The sequence below is a fragment of the Sorex araneus genome, chromosome 4 (genome assembly GCF_027595985.1).
Source record: "Sorex araneus isolate mSorAra2 chromosome 4, mSorAra2.pri, whole genome shotgun sequence".
In the NCBI taxonomy this organism is placed as follows: domain Eukaryota; kingdom Metazoa; phylum Chordata; class Mammalia; order Eulipotyphla; family Soricidae; genus Sorex; species Sorex araneus.
The window spans coordinates 112905759-112933468 of NC_073305.1; the positions used below are offsets into that span (position 1 = coordinate 112905759).

At 42.5% G+C, this 27710-nt stretch overlaps 1 long non-coding RNA gene and 2 other non-coding genes across 3 annotated transcripts; all 3 read right to left on the reverse strand.

Moving 5' to 3' along the window:
• Positions 1–12526: 12526 nt before the first annotated feature.
• Positions 12527–14491, reverse strand: LOC129404282 (uncharacterized). Its single transcript, XR_008629809.1, has 5 exons — positions 14415–14491; positions 13625–13766; positions 13306–13524; positions 12940–13001; positions 12527–12734 (listed from the first exon to the last, which is right to left on the reverse strand). It is a non-coding gene; the product is annotated as an uncharacterized LOC129404282 (long non-coding RNA).
• On the reverse strand, positions 13139–13211 carry LOC129404660 (small nucleolar RNA SNORD50). Its single transcript, XR_008630031.1, has one exon. It is a non-coding gene; the product is annotated as a small nucleolar RNA SNORD50 (small nucleolar RNA).
• LOC129404662 (small nucleolar RNA SNORD50) lies at positions 13866–13939 on the reverse strand. The gene has a single exon (XR_008630032.1). It is a non-coding gene; the product is annotated as a small nucleolar RNA SNORD50 (small nucleolar RNA).
• Positions 14492–27710: the final 13219 nt, after the last annotated feature.

The following is a 27710-nucleotide window of genomic DNA, read 5'->3' on the forward strand; positions in this document are numbered from 1 at the left end:
AAGAAAGAAAGAAAGAAAGAAAGAAAGAAAGAAAGAGGGGCTGGAGAGACAGCACAGCGGGTAGGGCGTTTGCCTTGCACGCGGCCCACCCGGGTTCAAATCCCAGCATCCCATATGGTCCCCTGCGCACCGCCAGGAGTAATTCCTGAGTGCAGAGCCAGGAGTAACCCCTGTGCATCGCCAGGTGTGACCCAAAAAGCAAAAAAAGAAAAAAAGAAAAGAAAAAAAAGGAAGGAAGGAAGGAAGGAAGGAAGGAAGGAAGGAAGGAAGGAAGGAAGGAAGGAAGGAAGGAAGGAAGGAAGGAAGGAAAAAAGAAAGAAAAGAAAGAAAGAGGAGAAGAAAACTTTCAAAATTATTTATTTGGTTCTGGGACCACTCCTAAGGTATCACTCTTGTTCATGCTGGGTTGGCCACAGGAAGGGCAGGATGTGTTGACCTTGTACTATCTCTCCAGCTTGCGGAGTAAAGTTTTTGAGGAAAGAAAAAGACAGTAGATATAGAGAGGGATTCCCACAGGCCAACATAAAACAAGAGGGAAATTGAGCAAATTTTAGAAGTGGGCAATGGTACTCCAATAAGAGTACATAATAAGAGAGAAAATATAAAGTTGCTTTGAACCCCTCCCCCACAGGCCTGCTGCCTGTAGTTTCAGTTCCTGAGTGCTGACTGAACCATCTTTTCATCATTCAGTCTCAGATTCCTTGGTCCCCACTTTTTTCTCTTTGGTTTTTTGTTTGATGTTGTGGGTGGTTTATTTTGGGGGGTGAAGAGGTTGGGGGACATATCCAGTGTGTTTAGGGCTTACACCTGGTTCTGTTCAGGCATCATTTCTGGCAGGATTCAGGGCACCATATATGGTGCAGAAGATTGAACCAGGATAGGCTACTTGTAAGGTAAACTTCCCTCTGTACTATCTCTTTGGCCCCTCTTAAGGTCATATACTCTTAAAGTAGCATTCTTTTTTCACCCCTAGTGCCAGGAATCTTATATATGCAAGGATCTCATATATGCAAATCAAGTAATCTCTCTGAGTCCTGCACTAGTAACATTCCTTATTTGGTTAGATTGAACTCTATATATAGGTACTAATTAGTAAGTGGTTGAAAGATCAACATGTGGGGGCTGGAGCGATAGCACAGTGAGTAGGTCATTTGCCTTGCATGCAGCGGACCCTGGTTCGATTCCCAGCATCCCATATGTTCCTCTGAGCACCATCAGGGGTAATTTCTGAGTGCGGAGCCAGGAGTGACCCCTGTGCATTGCCAGGTGTGACTCAAAAAGCAAAAAAAAAAAAAAAAAAAAAAAAAAAAAAAAATCTACGTAGAAAATGTGAGGAAATAAAAAATTAGATAACTGAATAACAACTTTCAAAAAAAATTGTATGATTTATCAGGCTGTTGTGTATTGTACTGTTTATATATTTGGGGGGTGCCAGTCCCAGGGTGCTCAGGGGTTACTCCAGCCTTGAGCTCAAGGATCACTTAAGGTGGGATTTGAGGACCATATGTGGTGGTGGGGATTGAACCAAAGTCAGGTGCATACAAGGCAAATGCCCTACCTACTGTACTAATCACTCCAGCCCTATTTGAATATTTTTGTTTGGACTGTACCTGGCAGTGCTCAGGGCTCATTCCTGGTTGTGTGCTCAGGAATTCTGAATTGCTCCTGATGGTGCTCAGGGAACCATATGAGGTGTCAGGGATTAAACCCAGGTTGGTCATATGCAAGGCACCTTCCCCACTGTACTATATTTCTGGCCCCCTGCACTGTTTTTATGTACATTTTATTCGACTTTTTTGTTTTGTTTCTGGAATAATATATACTCCTAATAAAAACTCAATTACATAAATAGATATAAAGTAGAAGTTTTAAAAAGTGGGGAATAGGGGCTAGAGAGATAGCGGGTTAGGGGCTTACATACAGATGAGCCAGATTCAATCCCCAGCACCATATAAAGTCCCCAGAGCCCCACTAAGAGTGATCTCTGAGTGTAGAGCCAGGAGAAAACCTTCATCAATGCTGGGTGTGACCTAAAAACAGCAACAACAAAAAGTGAAAAGAGGTGAATACTATATAAAATAAATTTTGTGCATTGGAAAGGGGAGGGGGTCACAGTGGTAGTTGTTCCTCAGAATTCAGGACTTATTCCTGACTCTTCTCAGGAATCACTCCTGGCAGGGCTCAGGGGACCAGATGTCGTGCAGGTTGGGAACTTAGGTGCTTGAAAGGAAAATGCCCTATTCACTATACATCCACTATACTATCACACATGATACGTAAAATATTTTCGATATAATTTTTTCTTATATTTTGACACCTAGAATTGTCTTTCAAAGTCATTATGATTATAAGTTTGAGAACAACAATGCCCAACAATGCCCAGGGTACCATAGGGTACCAGGAAATCAAACCTGGGGTTCCGCACATACAGCTATGTGTTCCAGCCCTTTGAGCCATCTCCCAAACCCAAGTTCTGGAAATTCTAACAATTAAAATGAGACATGAAACAAATAAGAAACATAACAGTAGGAAAGATAAGATACTGTATCATTATTTACAGGTGATAAGGTTATAAACATTTATAACTAATAAGAAAGGTCAACAAACTAGCCAGATAAGAAAGCAATCACCACCTTTGGGTTTCCTACATAATAGCAATATCTGATAATAAACATACAATGCAAAAGACTTCAGATTCACAACAACAATGATTTTACATGTGTGTGTTCACACAATATATATAGACATATTTTTTTAAATAATAAAAGAAACAAAACAACCTTAGTCACTTTTATTTTGTTTGTTTTGGGGCCACATCCAGTGATGCTCTGGGGTTATTCCTAGCTCTGTACCAGGAATTGATCCTGGTAGTGCTTAGGGAACCATATGGGATTCTAGGGATTGAACCTGGGTTGGACACATGTGAGATAAGTGCCCTAACCATTGTACTATCAATCTGGCCTTTTTTAAAAAAGTATATGAAAGCCAGGGAAATATCTCTAAGAGCTGGAGTATATGCCTTGCAAGTAGGAGACCCAGATTTGATCCCTGGCACTATGTGATTCCCCCAGAGAATCACAGGTGTGGCAGTCAGAAATATATATATACACATACATATAAATCCATATATATGTATATATTAAATAGAAGCAATTTTTAGATATCTGTCAAAAATCATGAAAATTATATTGTATAGTACAAAAATAAAACTAAGATTAAATAATGTACTAATAAATGAAAATATATACCATAGCTTTCCTGAGATAAGGTTGACTGAATGTTATAAAAATGATAATAGTTTGGGGGGATCAAAGTGATAGTACAGTGGATAGGGTATGTGCCTTGCACAGGGCCAAACCAGGTTCAATCCCCAGAACACTTTATGGTTCCCCAAGACTGCCAGGAATGATTCCTTATCACAGAACCAGGAGTAAACCCTGAGCACAGGGACCTGAGCACAGCCAAGTATGGTCCAAAAATAACAACCCAAAAAGTTAATGGTTCCTAAATAAGTTTAAGTTTAAGAATATGTAAGTTAGGGGCCAGAGCGATAGAACAGCGGGTAGGGCATTTGCCTTGCACTGGGATGACTTGGGTTCGATCCCCGGCATCCCATATGGTCCCCCAAGCACAGCCAGGAGTAATTCCTGAGTGCAGAGCCAGGAGTAACATCTGAGCATCCTGGGTGTGACGTTAAAAAAAAAAAAAAGAATATGTAAGTTAATATACCAAAGACAGAAATGACTGTATTCTTCGATCTAATAATAATTTTGCTTCCAGGGGTTGGAGCGATAGCACAGCAGGTAGGGTGTTTGCCTTGCACATAGCAGACCCAGATTTGATTCCCAGCATCCCATATGGTCCCCTGAGCACCGCCAGGGGTTATTCCTGAGTGCAGAGCCAGGAGTTAACCTCTGTGCATCGCTGGGTGTGACCCAAACAGCAAATAATAATAATAATAATAATAATAATAATAATAATAATAATAATTTTGCTTCCAGAGCTTTATCCTAAGAAAGTTATTAGAGGCCTGAAGTATGCATATGTAATTATATAATATGCTCACATAGAGGATAGATTTAATAGATGACTTAGGAAAATCTTTTAATTTAATGCAGTTTGACATTATGTATTGTGCACTTTCATATACCTGATTCTGTGCTATACAGTAAGGATACAGATGGAAGAAAATAGTTATTATCCCTCTTTAATTAGGCCAAAAGTCAGTTAAGCGGTTTCAAAGCAAGTTGATGAGTTAAGTGACAGAGGAAAGGAAGTCTCCGAAATCCATAGAAACAGTAATTTCTTAGATCTAAAGGTCAAGGACTTGTAGGAGGTTTTTTGTTCTTGGGTTTGTTTTTGTTTTGCTGCCCCAGTGGTGCTCAGGATTTACTCCTGGCTCTGTGCTCAGAACTCACTACTGATAGGGCTCAGGTGCCAGAGATTGAGCCTGTGTAGGTGACATTCAAGCCAAGCGCTCCACCCACTGAGCTATCTCTCTGGTCCTGAATAGTTTTTAAGAGGTAGAGAAAGAGGACTCCAGGATGAAGAAACATGTGCAAGTGCTCATGGGTAAGAGAAATACGACACCTTTAAAAAAAATGGAGAAAAGTTCATTGTGATTAGAGTGTACTATTTGTAGAAAGGCTTGGAAGAAAGAATTGCAAGACGTGATCTGAGGTAACCTATAACCAGCTTATGAGGGCCTTGGACACCATCTGGAGTTAAGGCTTTCGTGTTTGTTTCACCATAACCTAAAGAAAAAAAAATATCTTTCATAATGACACCAGTCTATAAATTGCATAGATTTTATATATACATGAATTATATTTTTGTGACAGCATTTTTACCACATACAAAGTATAATCCTAAATCTTCTGTCTCATGTTCAATGTTACTTTTTGGGGTCAAAGCCATAGTACAGTGGATAGGGTACTGGCCTTGCACGTGGCCTTGCACATGCACATTCCTTGCACCCTATATGGTCCTCTGAATCCTACCAAGAGTGATTCCTGAGCTCAGAGCCAGGAATAAGACCAGAGCATCACCAGATGTAGCCAAAAAACAATGTTATGTCTCCTGATAGTTTACACCTAGCTTTTCTGTGAATTTGAAATAAGTATTTCCTTTAAATAGACCAGACCCCAGGTCTGATCTTAGAGAATGGAAGTGGCAACAGAAGGTGACTTCATTCAAAAAAAGATCTCACTGGGTAAGTGAGATGAGCGTTAAAAGTCTGGAAGTGGGGAACTGGAACAATTGTACACTGGGTAGGTCTTTTGCCTTACACACAGCCAACATGGGTTCTATCCCCAGTGTTCCATGTGGTCCCCTGAGCACTGTCAGGAGTAATTCCAGAGTCAGGAATAACCCCAGAGCAACGGTGTGACCCCAAAACAAAAAAGCAAACAGGGGGCCTGAGCAATAGCACAGCGGGTAGGGCGTTTGCCTTGCACGCGGCCAACCCTGGTTCGATCCCCGGCATCCCATATGGTCCCCCAAGCACTGCCAGGAGCAATTCCTGAGTGCAAAGCCAGGAGTAACCCCTGAGCATCGCTGGGTGTGACCCAAAAAGCAAAAAAAAAAAAAAAAAAAAAGCAAACAAAAAAGCCTGGACGGGAACTCTAGGGATAGTTGTACTAAAGTTATTGCCTTGAAAACATGACGCTGTAAGTTTGTTCCCTAATATTTCCCCACATACTCATGTGTGATCCCAGTGTTACTTCTATTTGGAATCTCCAGAGCTGCAACAAATCCTTGCTATTACCAGCATATCACCAAAAATAAAGAATTGCAGTTGCACTAGTTACTATCATGCAACAACAAAAAGGGAAGGAGGAGCCTGAGCAGTAGTACAGCAGGTAGGGCATTTGCCTTGCGCACGGCCAACTTTGGTTCGATCAACCCTGAGCATGACTAGGAGTGAAGAGTGCAGAGCCAGGAGTAACCCCTGAGCATGTTCAGATTGGCTCCAAAATTGAAAAAAAAAAAAAAAGGCGGGGGGGCAGGGAAGTGGGGGCAGAAAGGTGAAAAAAAAAAAAAGCAAAAGAAAGGACTAGCACAGTGACTTAGAACACCTGTCTCGCAAGAGTATGGTCACGACCTAATTCCCTGGTGTTTCACATGTGCATGTGCAATCCTGGTAAATCTGCAGTCTGCTATTCCTAGCACATGAAAGTGGTTTCTGGTTGCACCTCAGCCAGATCCGTGTAAACACCACAGAAATAGATGCAACCCTCATGAGCACTGCAACAACAAAGATGTGCAAGTGCTACAGCCAGGAAGTTCGACAACTATCAAGCAAGTATGTGAGCACAACACCCCCAATAAGCACCATAACCACAACTCTGTGTTTCAACCAAGAGTACCTTGTCAAGCATGTGTGCAAGTATCACAAGTAGATGAATGCAAATCTCAGTGAGCACCATGGCTCAGTATATTATCAGCATGACCTGATGTGTGCCTCCTGGTGAGTACAATCACTAAAATTTTGTAAGCATCTGTCAGGCACATCTGCAAACCCTCATCACAGTAACCATACCAATAAAGAGAAAGGAAAAATGGTTGGGAATACACAAATTAAAAATTATCTTAAAAAGACACAAGATAAATATTAAAAAAAAAGAAAAAAAGAAAAAAGAAAAAGATAAAAAAGAAAACAAAAAAACAAAAAAAATTATCTTAAAGGTAAGAAGAGAGAGTCTGGTAGTCTGTGGTGGAGAAATATTGGTGTTTTAAGAGATGAACGTAGTTATGATAAAATAAATTTGAAGCAGTATTAAATTAGTAGTATTGAGGCAGTATAAACTGTACCCTGAAAGTATACTAAATAAAATTAAAATATTTTATTTTATTACATAAAAATTAAATAAAAATTTATTTTTATTTATAAAAATAAATAAAATTTTATTTTATTTATTTGCCTAAAAAATTAAATTAAAAAATTATGGTCTTATAACCCATCATTATATTAGTGAAAACAACAAAAGAAAGATATTCCTTCTTTGAGGAGGATGAAACTTCACAGATTTATCCTAAACTTGAAAAACTTGAGGAGGAATGAATAAGTATGAATCCCACATATAATGAAATCAAAATATTAAAATGTTGTAGTTTGGGGGGGCTGGATAAATAGTACAGTGGATAGAGTGACTTGCACAGGGCCAATTTGGATTCAATTCCTGGCACCACATACAATCTGCGAAAAACTATCAGGAATGGGGCTGACACAATAGTACAGTAGGTAGGGCACTTGCCTTGCACATGGTCAATCTGGGTTCAATTCCTGGCATCCCAAATGGTCCCCCAAGCACCACCAGGAGTAATTCTTGAATGCAGAGCCAGGAATAACCCCTTAGCATTACCAGGTGTATCCTTTCCCCCTTACCCCCCACCAAAAAAAAAAAAATCTCATCAGTAATGATCCTTGAGCAGAGCCAGGAGTTTATCTTGAGCACTGCTAGGTATGTCCAAAAACAAAAGCAAAAAAAAAAGTCTATTTTTTCTTTTCTCAGAGAAAGAACTCAAGGAACTGAGCTCATACTTTGCTTGCAGGATGCCCAAACTCAATAATATGTATAGTATTAACTATAGTGCAAACTGTACTACCAGGAGCATCACCATGAGTTACCCAGAGCAGAGATGGGAGTTACAGACGTGGTCACGTGACACCTCAATTCTACAATATTGACAGTCCAGTAGGAGCACAGCAAATTAGATGGGAAATTAGCTCAATAAATAAGAACAATAATACAGAAGACTCAACTAGCAACAAACAGCTCAGTAAGTCCTTAATGACATGAACGCCATAGTGAGATATAACAATTTTCACAAATTTTCTGTTACTGAACAATTTTTGATAATTCTACTTACCATTTCATATAACAAGCAACATAAAATATTTTTTCCTGCAAAGGGGGCAGTCTTGGAGGGTGAGTGGGAAATTGGGGACAATGATGGAAGGAAGATCACATTGGTGGTGGTATAGGTGCTGGGAACACTGAATACTGAATGCCCAAAACAACTGTATTACAAACAACTTTGTAAACCAGAGTGTGTAAATAAAGCTAATAAAGAAAAATAGTGATGACACTAAAAACTGATTAAAGCTCATGAACCTCCCATAAAATGAAATAAAATGATAAACTTTTTTTTTTTTTTTGCTTTTTTTGGGTCATACCTGGAGATGCACAGGGATCACTCCTGGCTCTGTACTCAGGAATTACCCCTGGCGGTGCTCAGGGGACCATATGGGATGCTGGGAATCAAACCCGAGTCGGCAGCGTGCAAGGCAAATGCCCTACCCGCTGTGCTATCGCTCCAGCCCCAATAAACTATTTTTAAAAAGTAAAATAAAGTTGTAAAGTTGTACCTGGAGGCCAGAGGGATGGCTTAATGTGCTGGAGCGCATGTGTTGCATGCAGCAAGCTCAGGTTCAGTCCCTAGCACTGCAAGGTGCCCAGTACCTTAGATATACTTCCCGCCACTGGGTGTGGCCTCAAAACCAAAAAATAAAATAAAAGTTGTAACTCAAGACTAGAGAGATAGTACAGTGGGTAAGGTTACTTGCCTTTCACATGACCAACTCTGGTTCGATCCCCAGATCCCCAGATGGTTCTCTGAACTCTGCCAGAAGTGATCTTGAGTATAGACCTAGGAACAAGCCCTGAGCACTGCTAGGATTTGTGGCTCAAAACAGAAACAAACACACCAAAATGTGTTTTTCTACCTTGATACATACAACCTTTTTTGTATTGTTTATCTGTGTGTGTGTGTGTGTTCAAGCGCACGCTGGGGGGGAACACACCTCTTGGTGCTCATGGCAACTTCCTGCTTGAAACTCGGTCACTTCTGGCCGTACTCAGGGAACCATGCAATGCTGGGGATTGAACTTTCTTTTAGCACTCAAAGCCTATCCTCAGCCTGTTGAACTACCTATCTGACCTGACACATAAACCTTCCTAATGATCTAGAAGATAAAAGTTCACATTCTTTTTCTTTTGTTGGCTTTTTGAGTCACACCCAGCAATGCTCAGGAGTTACTCCTGATTATGCACTCAGGATTTACTCCTGGTGGTGTTGGGGACCATATGGGATGCTGGGGATTGAAACTGGTCGGCCAGGTGCAAGGCAAATGCTCTCCCCACTATACTATCACTCCGGCCCTAAAGTCCAAATTCTAAAGTCTAGGATTCAGTATTCAATACTGGATATTACTTCCAACCTGCTGTCCTTCTCTTCCCACTCTCCAAAGTCCCTAACAAGCTGTACCTTGTTCATATACATGTCACTCTTCTAACCCATCCAAGATCTATTCATCATCACCTTCCCTAACAGCGAATATAAGTTCAGAATTGTTTTGACAGGCTATTCTGTGGCCCTGGTTACCTCAACCAGGTGAGTTTTTGAATGAGAGTGGTTAGGCCTGAGGAACCCTCTAAGTCTTGCCATTCAAAATGTAGCGTAAGGATACATCATCACAGGTTTCACGTGGAAACCTTTCAAAAGTGTAGACTCTTGAATCTCATCCTAGACCAACCTACCAGATTTAAGAGTTTCACAAGATCTTGAGATGATTTGCATGCATTTGGGAATTTATACATACTCCTATAGAGCTAGAGGCACAGCGTAGATGAGTGTCTTCCTTGGCCTGACAGTAGTACGTGCCTCACTTCAGGGGGCAAAGCTGGGCAGGCAGTGTGTAGGCTGGATTTCAGATCTTCTCCCTTGAATATCTTTTTTGGGGGATGGGGGTGGCAGGGTACACCCAGTAGTGCTTAGGTCTTATTCCTATCTCTGTGCTCAAGGATCACTCCTGGCAGGCTCGAGACCATATGGCAAACACCTTACTCACCGTGCTATCTCTCCGGCCCCACCCTTCAACATTTTTGATGCAGAAAACAGTATGGGGGGGGGGGGGAGAGACTTGGCAAGGCTTAGACAACTTTAAACCAGACTATTTACAATTCTGACTTAATGGTTGCAATTCTATTCATTCATGCTATATAAGGAATGGTGAAGAGCAGCCTAATATGAACACTTAATTTTCTGGGTTTAGTATATTATATCTAATATCTACATATATAAAACATGAAGTGCACTATAGTATCATGTAAGTCTGATATGTGCATCATTAAAAATCAGCATGAGAGTACAGCAGGTAGGGCGCTTGTCTTGGACACAGCTGACTTGGATTCAATTCCCACCATCCCATATAGTCCCCAAAGCCTGCCCTAAGTGATCTCTGAGTGCAGAGCCAGCAATAAGCCCTGAAGGCCACCAGGTGTGGTCCTAAAACATGTGAGGGCCAGAGGGATAGTTCAACCAGCATGTTAGAGAGCATGCTTTGCAAATAGGCCAAATTTCTATTCTCAATACCACATAGTCCTCTTAATCCTTGCACAGAAGTAATTACCGCTAGCACCACCATCTCCATACCGTCCCCCACACCAAAGAAACAAAAAACAAAACAAAACAAAAAAAACTGGACCAGAGATGTTATAAAGGAGGTAAGGCATTTGCTTTGCCTGCAGCCAACTAACATATGGTCCAAATAGAGCTCTGGACTTGTAGTCATTAAGTCCAGAAATGTGACTCCAGCAAACTGCAAAACTGTGTGACCCCGGGGCTGGAGTGATAGCACAGCGGGTACGGCATTTGCCTTGCACGCGGCTGACCCAGGTTCAAATCCCAGCATCCCCTATGGTCCCCTGAGCACCGCCAGGGGTGATTCCTGAGTGCATGAGCCAGGAGTGACCCCTGTGCATTGCTGGGTGTGACCCAAAAAGCAAAAAAAAAAAAAAAAAAAAAAATTGTGTGACCCCTCTGATACCACACAGCCACAGAAAAGGAACTACAGGCTCCCCTTTCGATGTTATTCTCAGCCTTAATTTTAATATTTATAGAGGGTTTACTCCTGGCTCTGTGCTCAAGGATCACTGGAGATGCTTCGCGAACCATATTAAATCTTAGGGTATAGATTAAACCTGAGTCAGCTATGTGCAAGGCAAGCAGCCTATGCACTGTACCATCTCTCCAGTACTTTTTACTTTAATGTTCATAGCCACTGCTGATCATTACTTGGATATTAGCTCATTAGATTTCGCAAAAATGTTGTGGGCTAGAGTGATAGTACAACATATAGGGTATTTGCCTTGCATTTGGCCAACCTGGATTTGATCTCCGGCATCCCCTATGATCCCTTGAGCACCGCTGGGATTACTGAGTGCAGAGCCTGGAGCAACTCCTGAGCATCACCAAGTGTGACCCAAAAAGACAAAAAGGTTTTTTTTCATCAGAAACAACCCATTTTTTCCAGTTAATAGTAGGGATCATCAATTAAGAGATTTCTCACCTTATTATCAATTACTATAATTAGGATTGGAGATGCCCTCTATTTTCAAATTTTGAATGCTAATTCATTAGTATCTTCCAATAAGGAACAGCAAATCTTTATTGTAAGTCAGAGTGAGTGACTGTCAAAGGGCTACTGTTTTACAAGTAGGAGTGCCAGGACTCCAGCCCTGGAATCAGTCTAAGCCTTGCTGGGAAGTGATCTCTTAACACCAAACTAGATGTAGCCTCAAAAGGATGAGACATGGCTGGAGGACAGCCACCAGGAGTGATCCCTGAACAGAGCCAGGAATTAAGTTTAGAGCACCCCTACGTGGGGTACAAAGACAGCACTCAGAAACACGAAACACAGTAAAGTTTTTGCTTTTCTTTCAGGTTGTTCTACTGTACCACTGTGCCATTATCTTATTTAGAATCTTATCCTACAGCATTTTACATATTACCAATCTGACCTAGATTATATAAATTTAAGAAAATTTTAAGCTTGACAAGGACTCCAGAAAGAGGTCAGAGGGCTTAAAAACAAATTTGGCTTGTTTCATAACATTGGTGTTTGCCAACTTTAACAAAAGGGTATGTTCCCAAACCCTGGTTTTGCTCAGACCCTAGTTTCTCATTCGGTTATTATTTGGTGTACAAACATGTACAGGTCAAGATTTTTAAGATTTTAAGATGTTAATGGATTAAAGTTAGAACTTCTCAAGACAAATGACATTTTAGGGATCTGTCAGCTCATGCATGTCAGAATAGTTACGCAGATCTAGGATATGCCATAAATATTTGAGAATCTTTGGAATAAAATGCAGTTGATATTACTAGCCAGGTATGTTACTTGGTAGTAGTATATGAAACTAGCTAAGGGGATTAATGCTGAATCAAGGTTAACTTCCACCATAGCATCTTACATACTTGAGTCCTTCCACTAACTTTACCCATTCTGTTTAAGTATCCAGCTTTCCTTTTCAGTTTCCTCTATTCTCATCCTATTTTCTGCCTAAGCACACTTTCAGATTTATAGTGAGTGAACACTGTGACCTAGTTATCAGGCTGATCACTTATTCTCTCACATCTAGTAGGCTGACTAGATTCTAACCTCCACAGCAATCTAGAAACACCTAGAATACTGTGTCTGCTCAAAGGCAACATTCCACACCTCACTTAATAGACAGTTATCTTTCACTCAACTTTTTATTATAATTATGCATTTTTATTTCCAAAGAGGTGATCAAGGAGATTGGGGAAATTGAGCACTAGTGTGCCAGTCATCACATACACACACACAAAAATCAACACACTCCGCCTTGACTTGCAATGCTTTCTTTCCAGGTCCACAAAACTTTTTCCAATCACCCTTTCCAGAAGTGTATCCTTTGGCTGTAACCCTAGAAAAAGGGAAAAAAAAAAAGATAAGCTACACTACCATTTTTTACTAAATTGCCAAATATTTATTTTCTTTAGTGATCCCTTAGAAGCCAGATTCCTCTAGGGCTCTTTCCACAGAAATTCAAGTTTGGTACATGACCATCATAAATGAGACCAAGGATCAACTATCTTAATTGCCCAGAAATTAAGCAAAAATTAACTCACAGAAATGGGTCACAGCAGCAGCCTCACAGCAAAATGGACTTTGGATGGACAGCGACCTCTCACTGTTGGCAGAGGAAAGGAATATTGTGAGGTATAAATTCCTTTGAAAGTTGATGAAAATAACAGAACTTGCCCCCCCAGTTATTAAAAAAAGCCAGGCCAAATAAGTATGTGCTATCGTTATGGAATGTGGTCTTTCATCTCAGAAGCCGAATCCGTAACATGTTTTTTTCTTCAGGTGATCAGTTTCGGGATAGGTTTCATCATTGATCAGAGCACAATCCATTAGCTGGGTCACAAGGATAAGTACCAAAACCTTAGGGACAAGTAGCCAAGTACTCAAAGGGCTTCATTCACACAACTTACTCTCAAGATTATCTGGTGGTCGACATCCGCTATTCCCCCGCAGATTCACCGGTTAATCAAATAAAGCAATTTTTCGTTGAACCATTATGCGGGCTAACAGTTAAGTCTCTGCCAAAATCAAAACACCATTTCAAAACACATCTGGTACAGACGTCGGGTTTGACTCAAGTGGTTTCCAACCTGTATTTCTCCCCAAATTTTGCGATTCTCCTTTTGCACCTAAAGAAAAAGGAACCAAATTGAGACCGCTGTTCCCGATCCTCTGGCTGTATCTCAGACAGATAGGCTTCAGCCCAAATCACAGATCCGCTGCACTTACCTTAACACCGCAGGTGACAACTCCACTCCGGCCTTGGGAGCCATTGTCCCCGCCGACAGTGTTCTCAGCTCGCCCCTTCAGCAGTGGACCCACACACAGGGCCACCTGGGCCCGATCCTGCAGCTAGGGTGCCACCACAAGGCTTATGAAAATGAAAGAACCCCCAGTTATTAAAACGGAACAAAAATAACCACCCAGGCCTGTGAATTATGTGTTATCCTCATGTTGTTAGTGGTCTTCCATCTCAGAAGCCGAATCCGTAACATGGTTTTTTTCTTCAGGTCATCAGTTTCGGGATAGGGTTCATCATTGATCAGACCACAATTCCCCTATCTACGCCAACGTGACAGAAACCAAAACCACAGCGACAAGTGGCCAAGTACTCAAAGGGGCTTCCTCCACACAAACGGGTGGCGTCGGTCCACTTGGGGACAAAACCTATTGTTCAGAAACACTCGCCATGTTTACGCAAAGTCTGCGTTGCTCGTAATGCTTTTAAGATACGGCCCCAAATCCTGGGATTAAGGGTCTCCTCCCACCGCCATGCAAGCTTAGCCATCGGGGACAGGTAGTGCGCAAGACGGGTGGCCCCCAGCCAACTTGCCCACGTCGAAGTCTGCAACTACGACCCATGACACGGGGCAGGCCGAGAACCTGAGTCCCAAACGCAGGTTTTGCGTCTTGCACTGCAATAACAAGTCTTTATGATCCCACAACTCAAGGAAACCCCAACTATTTAGCTTGCGTTGCCTTAACTGGTTTGGAAACGCGGCCGCAACATCCACCTTACCTTACACCCACTGACGCCACCTTGCAACCCCGCCGCGAAAGGAAGAACGACGCACCCTGCAGTCCCTTATATAGCCGCTCGCGGCTCAGAACGAGGCTGCCCTTCCCTCTTGCTCCTATTGGAGCAAGGGGAGGAGGGGGTGTGGCCAATACGGAAGGACGAGCGCGAGAGCGCGCGCGGCGGTTCCTTTCTTCCGCGCCCTCGTTCCGGGGCGTGGTGCGCGCGCCGCCGTTCTGCGCGCGCCCGCCGAGTCCGGCGCGTTTCCGCAGGCACGCGGCGAGCTGTGGCTCCGCAGTCAGGCCCTACGTGGCGCGGGAGTGGCGCCAGAATTCAAACGAAGCGCCGGGGTTGCAGGCTTAGGCTCACCTCCCGCTCGCAGCCTCGCCCTCCCGGGCCGTGCCGGGCGGCTCCGGGCGGGACTGGCTCAGCCGCCACGTGGAGACTCAGACCTCTCGCTCTGACCCCGTGGAGAAGTCGAGCTGTGGACTTGGCAGCGGGCGCGTGTGAACGGCCTGCGGCAGCCGCGAAACAAACGGGCGGGCCCTTGTCACAGCACGCGCCACCCACCCCCCAAGAGAAATTGGCGGGTTGCGGGAAAAGGGGTACGAAACGCCGCGTCTCTCTTCAGCTCGCTTTGCACCGGAGAACCCGGGACCGCGGTGCTGCACGAACGAGGCGCTCTGAGCCCCAGCCAGGGTCCACCGCACATTTTCCTAGGCCCGGCACTGCTGCTGCACCGGGACCCAATCGCGGATTTCTCCCCGAGACTGCGACCCCGACAAGTCCTCTGTTTAGCAGAGGCGACAGTGCCTAAAGCGGCTTAAAGTATGCATGCAATTGGAAAACATTGCTATTTTTGTTCATTTGGTTGCCACATTCGGTGGTGCTCAGGGTTTAACTCCTTTAACTCCTGAATCTGCGTCCAGGGATCAGTCCAGGCGGGAGGGAGAGAGAAAGAGGGAGAGGGAGGGAGGGAGGGAGAGAGAGAGAGAGAGAGAGAGAGAGAGAGAGAGAGAGAGACTATAGACTATAGACTATAGACTATAGTGTGTGTGTGTGTGTGTGTGTGTGTGTGTGTGTGTGTGTGTGTGTGTGTGTGTGTGTGTGTGTTGAGTTGTTGTCAGGAGGCCATCGGGCGGGCGGGAGTGTGTGTGGTGCGTGTTGGGGGGCACAGAGGGGTCATTGTTATCAGGGGGCCATCTGGGGTTCCAGGGATCTAACCTGGTTGGTGCAAAGAGTGCCCTACTCCCTGTACTATCCCCCCCCAAGCCTCCATTGCTATTTTAACTCTCACTATGCTAGGTTTTGAAATTCAGAAGAAATATTGATTAGAGAAACATCTTAGACCACACAAGTGGCACTTAAATATTTAGGAGCAAAACCTGTATTAATTTGTATGAGTAAGTGAATACATGCACACACAGGCATATATAACACATTTGAACATTTCAGCACTTGAAAATTAATATTTTATGAGGAGGCCGGAGTGATAATACAGCGGGTAGGGCAGATAGTACAGACAGTACTTGCTTGCTTGCAGCCGATCCAGGCTTGATTTCCCGCACCCCATATGGTCCCCCAAATCTTGCAAGGAGTGATTCCTGAGCGAAGAGCCAGTGGTAAGCCCTGAGCACCTCTGGGCGTAGCCCAAAAACCAAACAAATGAGCAAGCAAACAAAAAAAAAAAATCAAATCGTGAAAATAAGAAAATTCATACTCTTGTAATAAGTATTACTAAAGCGATTTTTAAAATCTTTTTAATTAAGGTTAAAGGATACAATAATGTATTAGTTTCAGGTCTTCAACTAAATGATTCAAATGTGTATATATTGTAAAACGATCGCTACAGTGAATCTTAGTAACTCTGTCACCACCCAAAGGTACAGGTTTTGTTTTCTTGTAAGAATGGTTAAGATTTACTTACTGTTCCCCAGTTTCAAAATACGCATTCTCTTTTCGTTTCCTTTTTTTTTGGCGGGGGGGGGGGGCTTTTTAGGTCACACCCCAGATGCACAGGAGTTTCTCCTGGCTCATGCACTCAGGAATCAGTACTGGTGGTGCTCAAGAGGACTATATGGGATGTTGGAAATCGAACCTGGGTCGGCCTGTACAAAGCAAATGCCCTACCCGCTGTGCTATTGCTCCAGCCCCGTGTTTTTTTTCTTTTTTTTTTTAAGTCATGATGTTGCACAGTACATCCATGATTTTTTTTTTTTTTGAGAGGTGTTTGTGTCTTTTGCCGTTTTCTGTTTGGCTGGTGGCAGGCCAGTAGGAATGACACACTGGCGGGGGTCAGCTTATACCCCCTGACTCTGTGCTCAAAAATGACTCCTGGCAGTGCTTGGGGGTAACATCTGTGGAACCTGGGATTGGAGAGGGGTTAAGTGGACACAACAACATGCTAGGCAAAGGCCTTAATCTTCATACTATCTCTATGGCCTTTTGCCATTGGGGAAACAAAATGGATTGCCTGGTCGGAGTCATACATAGTGCAGGGTAGGATGCTTGCTTTGCACGCAGCCCCATCATCAGCATCTCATCCAGAGCCTTGAGAGTGATTCCTGAGTGCAGAGTCAACAGTAACCACTAAGAATTGCTGGTGTGGCCCACATAAAAACAAAACAAACCCCAATAATTGGATTAAAAATTGTATTGTTGGGGCTGGAGCGATAGCACAGCGGATAGGGCATTTGCCTTGCACACGGCCGACCCGGGTTCTATTCCCAGCATCCCATATGGTCCCCTGAGCACCGCCAGGAGTAATTCCTGAGTGTAGAGCCAGGAGTAACTCCTGTGCATCGCCAGGTGTGACCCAAAAAGAAAAAAAATTGTATTGTTTTGTTGTTATGGACTGGTGTTAACTCTTTTTTTTTTTGGGGGGGGGGTAATCACACCCAGTGATGGTCAGGGCCTCCTGGCTCCGCACTCAGGAACTAATGGCTGTCCTTGGGGGCATGGGCTGCCAGGGATTGAACCTGGGTAAGGGCATGCTGCTGTGCTATTGCTCCAACCCCCAGTGTGAACTCTTTTTTTGGATAAGTTTAGGCTATTAACCCCTTGGCAGATGTATGATGTGCAAATATTCTCTCATTCACTAGGATGACTTTTTGTAATAGATTCTTTTTGTATGTGTAAAATATTTTTAATTTGATGTAATCCCACTTATTATTCTCATTTTTGTTTCCCTTGTCATTGGAGTTGTGTCGCTGAATACATCTCTAATTTGAAAATCTTGGAGGGTATCACTTATGTTTTCTTCTATGTGTTTTATACTTTTAGGGCCTGATATCTAAGTTCTAAATCCATCGTGACTTAATTTATGTGTATAGTATTAAATAGTGATAAAATTTCTCTCTTTTGTGCTTTTAGCTGCCAGTTTTCTCATTGCCCTTAATGGAAGAAGTTTGACTTCTTTTTTTTTTATAATTTTTATTTTATCACCATGTGGAAAGTTACAAAGTTCTCAGGTTTATGTCTCAATTATACAATATTCAAACACCATCCCTTCACCAGTGCCCATATTCCACCACCAAAATCCCCAGTATACCCCCCCACCCCCGCCCCCCACCCCCAACTGTATAACTGATGAATTTCACTTCATTTTCTCTTTACCTTGATTACATTCCATATTTCAACTCAAAACTCACTATTGTTGTTGGGAGTTTCCCCCCAAGAAAGACAGCCCTACTAAGGAAGCATTTGATAATTAGTTTTCTGTTAAAAGATTGTATGTTTTCAGTTTTTAGAAAAGTTCGCGAGGCTGCTAATGCGGCCGCACGGTTCGGATGTGTCCCAGTCCTGCATCCTGGAGCTGTGTTAGTTGCTGCTCAGTGTCGCCAGAGCTCCATCTGGAGAAGGTGTGGTGGCTGCACCTCCTCCATCTGGATCCCCGGTGTTGCTGGCCCGGTTTCTGGTCCGGAGCATTCTCCGGCCGCATTGCTCACCAGAACGCCTGGCTTCTTCTCTGTTGAATGTGGCAAGATGGCCGAAGCTTGACTTCTTTATCATAGATTAAATGTACATGTATGTGCATATTTATTTCTGGTCAGTTACATTTCATCGATGTGTGCCTGTTTTGGTACCAATACTATTCTGTAAAACTATTTGTTATAGTAAGTTACATACCGTTTTCCCAGTGTGTAAGGAACATATGGCATTCTACAAAGGTGTTTAATTTTCTTCTTTAGAACAGTATCTGGCATGGTGCAGATCCTCATTATTGCTTGAATGAATGGATAATAAATAAATGTAGTGGCCTTTTAGAAAATGGCAATGAAGACAAGATCCGGGTTAAATGATGATAATGGCAAGTAAATTTATGTAACAGAAGCATAAGTAATGGAGTATTTAATTGCCTGGGCATTGTGTCTATTTTATTTTATTACTTACTTATTATAGAGGTCAATCTCAACTGTGTCTGGTAGTGCTTGTCCCAGTGGTGTGGTCCTGATGGTTGAGTGCTCAGGCCTGAACATGCTGAGGAATTACTAAGCATACCTATGTTGCTCAGAGGTCACACGGTTGCTGAGAACAAATGTAGGGCCTTGCATATGCAATGCATATGTTCTGTCACTTGAGCTGTCTTCTCAATTTTCATGTATATTTAAAGATAATGTTTAACAAAAACATTACTTCAAAAAGATATGTGGACACTTATGTTCAATGCAGCACTGAGTGTAATAGGATATGAAAAAAACCCAATGTCCAGTGGCAGAAGAATGGATAAAGAAGTTATGGCATATATACAGTGGAAGAAAATGCAGATGTAAGATAAGATGAAATCATGTAGTTCGCTGTGCAAATGTAGCATAAGATGAAATCGTGCAGTTAACTGCAATGTGGATAATTTTGAAGGGTATCATATTAAGTGAAATAAGTCAGAGGGAGAAGGACAAATACCAGATGATCTCACTTATCTGTGTTATACAGAGAGACAAACAAGAGAATAGACAGTAACAAGCATCACAAAAATCCTTGGTTTTGGATTGCAAAACTGATTATCAAGCAGTTGGGGGAAGGGTGGGGCAATGATGAGTGAACTAGAGTGAGATAAGGACAATGGTGGAGGGTCTTTGAGCACTTCTCATTGGCACCAAGTACTGTGACTTGTTTTCCTTGAAGTGAGAGGTTCACTTCAGTCCTATCTGTTTTGTTTATGGGTCATAGTGGTGCTCATGGCTTACTTCTGTATCTGTACTCAGCAATCACTCCTGGTGGACCATATGGGGTGCGGGAGATTGAATCCAGGTCAGTCATGTTCAAGGCAAATTCCCTACCCTCTCTACTTTTTTTGAGCCCTCTTTGTGCACTTTATTGGATACTGCACACTTTGATGTGGCACCCGTATCACACTCTGGCACCTGGGCTGGTGATGAAGATCAAACCTTCAGACTTAAGGCAGTAAGTCAGACTCTCACCCACTGAGCTCTCTTATCTCCTGCTTCAGTTTCTCTTCTTCTGTTTTTTTAATTTCTTTATGGGTCACGCCCAGTAATGCTCAGGGGTTGTTCCTGATGGTGCTCGGGAACCATATGAGATGCCGAGGATTGAAACCAGGTCAGCGTGCAAGGCAAATGCCCTACCTGCTTAAGTATTGCTCCAGCCCCACTCTCTCTCTTCTTAGTTTTTAACCATCATACTATTTTTGACACATAAACAAATAACTCTGACATTGCAAAATGAAATGAAACCAGAGTCTGATTGACACTTCCCTCCTGTGAACACGGACGATGACTGTAAAAGCAGCATATTATGCACATAAGTTTCTCTTGGGCTGGAAAGATAGTAGGGGGGAAGGCCCTTGCAAGTGGATGATCAGGATTCTATCCTCTGCACCACCTGTGATCCCCCCTCGATCATTGCCAGCAGTGATCTCTGAGCACAGAGCCAGGAGTAAGGCTTAAACAACACCTTGTGTGGCCCAAAAACTAAACAAAAAAGGTTATCTGTTCATGAAACAGAAAAACATGCATTGTTATTGCTCCACAGCCTTAAACAGTCAAATCAATTGCTACCAAATATTTGAAGTGATCTCAGAAATACTATATAAAGATCAGAATTGAAATTCAAAATGTCCTTGAAGAATGTAACTTCTGAAAAGAAATTTTAATATTCTGTAACAAATGTCCAGATAGGATTATCACTTGAATAGTTTTTTTGTGGAATATTTACTGATCTCCTGTTGCATAAAATATGCTTTAGGGACAGCTGCACAAAGGAACACTCAGATAGCCTTGTAACATAGTATGAAATGTCCATCCAATCATATAGAGGTAAATTAATAGAGGTTAAACACAGAGATTTGGTGGCAGTGGGTTGGCACTCCCTGTGATGCTCTGGCCTGTGGAACTGTGGTGCTTGGGTATCATCTAAACCTCCCCAGTGGTTCTTTGAATGCCACCAAACTTATACCTGGAGATGCTCAGGGGGTCATGTGTAAGGGGAATGGAACTTAGGAACTTAGGGTCTCTCACATGCTAGTGTGTAATCTACCACTTTGAGCTATTTCTTTGGCCTCACTCAAATTTCAACACCTCTATTTAGAAAATGGGTATCATTAGAGATTTTGGGGTAAGATAATATGTGGACTAGGATTTTCAGAAGTATTTGAGGGAAATAATTAAAAGCAGAGTTTAGAAATTAGTGCAACCATGTAGATGAGATATTGTGAGGAATACCACTATAATTTTGACCACAGTAAAGGAAGGTAGGGAAAGAACAAGATATTTTAGAACATACCTTTTCAAAGGTTTTTGTAGATGATTATATAATTTTTATTTTATTTTATTTTATTTTATTTTGGGAGGGGCCAAACCCAGAAGTGCTCTGGGTTTACTCTTGGCTCTGGATTCAGGGATCACTCCTAGTGGGACTGGGGGACCATTTGGGGTGAGTGCAAGGCAAGTGCCCTGTTCACTATACTATTTCTCTGACCCTGATGATGTAATCTTTAAAATAATGCTGGTATTAATTTTCAACATTGTGTTAAAGATAAGAAAAGTGTAGTATAGGAATCTATTAACTGACATTCCCAAATCTTTGTGACTTCAAGCTGATTATGTGTCACCAGAGCATGACATTACTGTGTTGAAAGAAGAAATAGGATGTGATAATGAATTAAAAGAGGAGAGAAAGAAAAGTGGAGACCAGGCCTCCAAGGGAATGGCTGCTTTATTGACAGAAAGAGGAGAGTCACAAATAAATGTTTGAAGGAAGCGTAGAGATTCATTTTGGGAAAAAAAAGATTATATTTTGGTTGTTTTACCTTGTGGCAGTGGTGGGATAGCATTCAGTTATATTAATCCACTGGACAAGCAGAAATTTTGAACTGGTGGCTTGAAAAATAATTCAGGGGTAGGCTCTTACCTTGCATTAGCAGGGTTCGATTCCTGCCATTCCATATGGTCCTCAGAGCACCACCAGGAGTAATTCCTGAAAGCAGAACCAGGATTAACACCTGAGCATTGCTAATGTAGCCCAAAAGCCGAGAGAGAGAGAGAGAGAGAGAGAGAGAGAGAAAGAGAGAGAGAGAGAGAGAAAGAGAGAGAGAAAGAGAGAGAGAAAGAGAGAGAGAGAGAGAGAGAGAAGGGGGGCGAGGGGGAGAGAGAGAGAAACAGAGAGACAGAGAGACAGAGACAGAGAGAGAAGAAAAATAGAAGAAGCCTAGGAGAAAAGTCAGGACTAGACAAGAGCTATTGGGAAACTAAAGTATGAAAGATGACTGAAGTTATGTATATACATGAGCGTGGATACGAAAAAAGGGGCCAAATGTCGTGACCGAGGACCAACTCACCCTATTTCACAGAACACAACCTTTGAAAGTAGAAAATACACATAATGATTTACTTAGATAATGACTGCATAAGAAAAACAACTTTGGTTAAATCCTGGGAAAAAATGTGTGTGTCATGTTAAACTTTGTAAGCATGATTAACTTATTTCAAAGCAGAAATAAATTTTTTTCAAAGCAGATAAAAAAACAACTTTTTTTTTCTTTTTGGGTCGCACCTGGCGATGCACAGGGATTACTCCTGGCTGTGCACTCAGGAACAACCCCTGGCAGTGCTCAGGGGACCATATGGGATGCCGGGATTCAAACCCAAGTCAGCTGCGTGCAAGGCAAACACCCTACCCGCTGTGCTATCACTCCAGCCCCGATAAAAAACAACTTTAAGCAAAATTGAAAAAAGGTCTTTCGGTTGGACCCTTTTCAGAGTCAGAGTGGGCAACCTCCCCCCACCTTCCCCTACTTCCAGCAGTCTGATAGCCACACCCATGTACCCTGCCGCTGTCATGTAAGCTCATCCACTGGGCCTGTTCTAGAGGCTCATAACTAAATCTCGAAAGAGATCAACTAGTTGCAATTTTTTTTCTTTTTGGGTCACACCCGGCAATGCACAGGTGTTATTCCTGGCTCTGCACTCAGGAATTACCCCTGATGGTGCTCAGGGGGACCATATGGGATGCTGGAATCGAACCTGGGTTGGCTGTGTGCAAGGCAAACTCTCTACCCGCTGTGCTATGGCTCCAGCCCAGCTTCAATTTTTTTTTTTTTAATAACTGGTCCAGCTGAGATTTTTGGGGTAGTCCCAGGATGGGGGGCAGGCCAAGTTCCTGCCCTACCAAAGCCCTGGCATCCATACTCACACACCACAGTTGCCACCATGCATCCAGCTGGGCTGCTGGATTTTCTGGAGTGTGTGGCCGCATTTATGGCCGTATTGAAGACACCTCCAAACTCTACAATATTGATAACCCAGTGGGAGTACATCAGATGATATGGGACTATAAAGTAGAAGTCACCTACTCTCTAACAAAAACAACAAACAAAAACATTGACAGAGAAGACTTGACTAGCAATAGCAGCTCAGTAAACCCTTATTGTCCCCATGGTGAGATACAACAATTTTCACAAAGTTTCTTTTACTGAAATATTTTTTGATCAATCTGTTCATCATTTATTGGTAACAAGCAATATAAAATAAATTATTGTGAGCCTGCTACAGTGGCAGTGTTGGTTGGGAAAATGAAGACAATGGTGGGAGGGAGGGTCACAGAGGTGGTGGGATTGGCTTTGGAATATTGAATAGGAGCCAATAACAAATCATCATGAACAACTTTGCGAGCTTCTGTGTTTAAATAAAGTGAAAAAAATTAAAAAATTAAAAAGTGTTGGGGGCTGGAGTGATAGCACAGCAGGGAGGGCGTTTGCCTTGCACGCGGCCGACTCGGGTTCAAATCCCAGCATCCCATATGGTCCCCTGAGCACCGCCAGGGGTGATTCCTGAGTGCATGAGCCAGGAGTGACCCCTGTGCATCACCGGGTGTGACCCAAAAAGCAACAAAAAAAATTAAAAAGTGTCTGGGCAGACTGGAGAGATATAGGGTGCTTGTCTTGCACCCAGCCTACTCGGGTTTGATCTCTGGCACTCCATATGGTCCCCAGACTGGTCAGGTCTGGCCCCTGAAAACAAAACAAAACAGAAAAAGAAGAAGAACAACAAAATTCTCTTGATGTAATGTTTGTTTTTATTTTCCTGACCTAATCTGAACTGATAGTAAACCCTAGGTTTTTAATGGAAGGAGATAACAGTGAATTCAAGAAATCTTGTGAATATCCTTGAAATAGTAAAGTGTTTTGCTTACAAAACAGTGAAATAAAAGAGCTAAATTGGCAGGAAAACCATAGATTTGTGGAAGCACCGAGGCGGCCGTTTAATACATGACTCTGAAGTTTAGAGGAGAGGTCAGGGCTAGAGTGTCGTTGGCATGAGTAAGGAATTTAGAGCATGACACTGAGTGAGATCACCAGAGAAAGAGTATAAATAAAGATGAGAAAGCCCAGGACTGCGTTTTGGAGCACAGCAAAATTAGAGTTCCAGTACAGAATGAAATGCCAGTAAAGGACACTCTGTAATGGGAAAGGGGAAGAGTGTGATATCTCAGAAAAGAAGTTGCAGGGAGAGATAGATCAGTTGGATTTAATGCTCCTGAAAGATCAAGTAAAATAGCAAAATGACATTGGTTTGACAGTATGAAAATCACTAATGATCTTATAAATAGTTTCATTGAATAGTGAATGATGAAAGTGAAGTTTAAGAGGACTGAGGAGAAATTCAGGCGAGAAGGCTGAAATTGGTCAGTAACTATAGAGAGAAAACCCAGGGACCGCTTTTTTGAGTGGGAAGCATTGTAGCATATTTATTCTTACAGGTGTGATTCATAGAAGGGAAGGATATATGATGTTGGGGAAAAAAAGCAAAAGTTACAGGAGTAAAATTTTGTGAAGAGAAGATCCTTTTTAGAATACAAATGGAGGTCTTTGAGAAGGGGACACTTTACCTGTTTTATCTGCTGAAACAAAAGTTATGAAGGTTGGGGCTGGAAAGATAGCACAGCTGATAGGGTGCTTGCCTTGCATGCAGCTGATCTGGCTTAGATCCATGGTATCCTATATGGTCTTCTGAGCACTGCCTCTGAGCACTGCCGGGAGTAATTCCTCAGTTCAGGGCCAGGAGTAACCCCTGAGCATTGCTGGGTGTGGCAAACAAACAACTCATGAGAAGTTTTGGAAAAGACATAGTCTTTTGTGTAACTGTAACTTGGTCCTGAAAGTCTTTCTACTTTCCTTTTTCCTATCCTGCCTCACTTCCTCAGTCCTTTATTCCTCTAAAAGATATAAGATCCAGGGGACACAGCACAGAACCTGGAGTGACTCCTGAATGCAGAACCAAGAGTAACTCCCCACCCCCAGCACTGCCAGGAGTGGCTTCAAAATAAAACAAATAAACACACACACATATACACATATACATCTATACATAAACAAAAACAAATATATATGTATGTATATATGTATATGTATGCATATATATACATATATATTATTATATATATATAATGTAGGGGGCTGGAGCGATAGCACAGCGGTTGGGCATTCTCCTTTCACGCGGCCGACCCATGTTCGATTCCTCCGTCCCTCTTGGAGAGCCCGGCAAGCTACTGAGAGTATTGGATATGCCGAAAACAGTAATAATAAGTCTCTCAATGAAAGACGTTACTGGTGCCCGCTCGAACAAATCGATATAATCTAGATGCGTACAAGATTGTTTATTTCTTTTTGGCTTTTTGGGGGCTATATCCAGCAATGCTTAGGGGTTATCCTGGCTCTGCACTCAGAAATTAATCCTGGAAGTACTTGAGGACCATACAGGATGCTATGGATTGAACTCTGGGTCAGCCACATGCAAAGCAAGTGCCCTATCCTCTGTACTATTGCTCCTGTCTGAGGATTGTTTTTGAGACCCTCTTTCTCTGACTTGTTAGTTGTCCCAAAGTCTTTTTTTTTTTCTTTTTGGGTCACACCCAGCGATGCTCAGGGGTCACTCCTGGATTTGCACTCAGGAATTACTCCTGGCAGTGCTTGGGGGACCATATGGGATGCCGAGGATCGAACCGGGTCGGCCGCGTGCAAGGCAAACGCCCTACCCACTGTGCTATCGCTCCGGCCCCTCCCAAAGTCTTTAAATGATCTTTCATCTATGTAATGCCTGTGTCCAATTTCTATTCTTCTTATGAAGACACGGGTCATACTAAAGTAGGACCCACCCTATTGATTCTTTTTGTTTATTTTTGGGCCATACCTGGTGTTGCTCAGAGCTTACTCTTGGCTCTGTGCTCAGAGATCACTCCTGGTGGTGCTCAAGGGATCAATTGCAGTGATAGTGATTGAACCAAAGTAAACTGTGAACAAGGTCAGTTAAACTCTTGTACTATTTCTGTGATCTTGTGGTACATTTTTGCCCACCTGGAATATAGCAACAGGACTAAAACAGAGATATTTTCACGTTGCTCTTGGTCTACTTATGTAAAGTGAGAAAATTGTGTTACCAATCTTGGTGACTTCCCTAAGGCTAAGATCCCCTGGAAAACTACTCATAAAATCATAATAGCCTTTCAGGTAAAAGCCATAGGTTTCTGACAATATGACTCTGTCTCTGGTGATGTGTTTCACTCTAATTTCCTGTTTCAGATAAAGGCAATAAAGTAATTTTAACAGTCTCCAAAAATTTGGGCTGGACAGATTGAAAACCAACACCAGTAAATCATGACTGGAGAGCAAAAAGCAATATTAGGGATGACAAAGTGGGAAAAAGAAAAGAAAAGGGGGCCAGAGATTGCATGCAGCTGATCCTAGTTCCAAACCCTGGAACCCTTTATGGTTCCTCAAGCACCACCAGGAGCAATCCCTGAGCACAGAGCCAGGAATAAGTCTGAAAACTGTAGCACATTGCCATAAATCCCTTATAAATTAATAGAAAGAACACATAAACTAATAGAAAGTGCCACAGAGCACTATATCATTGGTTTTTAAAGCATATAAATGAAACAAAAACTGATGATGATTCTCTACAAAAGATTTACTACACAGCTATTGGGTAAAGGGAGGCTCCTGTAGAGGAGAGGCGAAGTTCCTAAGCCCATGTTCCCTTTGTGCTGGCTTGGCTGGTACTAAATGCTGACTCCTTCTCCAAGCCATCCAAAATAAACAAGATTCACTAAACTGATTAGTGAAGGTGGTGAATGTCAGCCGAAGCTCAATTACCTGCTGCCAGAACAACACAACGTGGCTGTTGAGTCATTATCAACACTTCTTGTGTTCTATATCAGTATTTTAGAGAAGGAAGGAACTGATCGAGAGTCAGGATGACTATCAGAGCTACACTTTCAGTACCTCCAAACTCAACCTTACACCTCAGGGTCCAGCCTTGTTGCAGAGCTTATCATCCTCCTGGTTCTGTTTCTCCTATGACCCCCAGTGAAGCACTGTCTCAAATGACAGGGAGGCCCTGTGTGCAAACTGCATTTACATAAAATTTTTTATGGACCCCAAAAGCTCAATTCCATCTCCAAATTTGGGACAGAAAGTGGTCCGTTCAGAACTGATGTGCTTTATCTTTTTATCTCAGTGGTTGAGCAAGGGTTGGGGGCTAAACTGTTGGGAAAAGCAATTAGCATAGCCTCGTGACCCTTGCTTGGCTGAGTAAGAGTGTATGTTGAGCCTGGAACTTTTCCTTTTATGGAGACAAGGAACCCTCAGAGCCTGTGGTGAGCATATGAGCTTGTTTGCAAATATCTTTTCCAAGTTCAAGTTTTATGTATGCTTTATAACAGTTGAATGAAAAAACAAACTGTTACCTGTTTAAGCAAACATTTGAATCATACAGCGTTCTCAAGACTATGCCAAATACTGAGGAAACACATTCAGTGAAGAATAGTTGATCCTAGTTTTTAAAT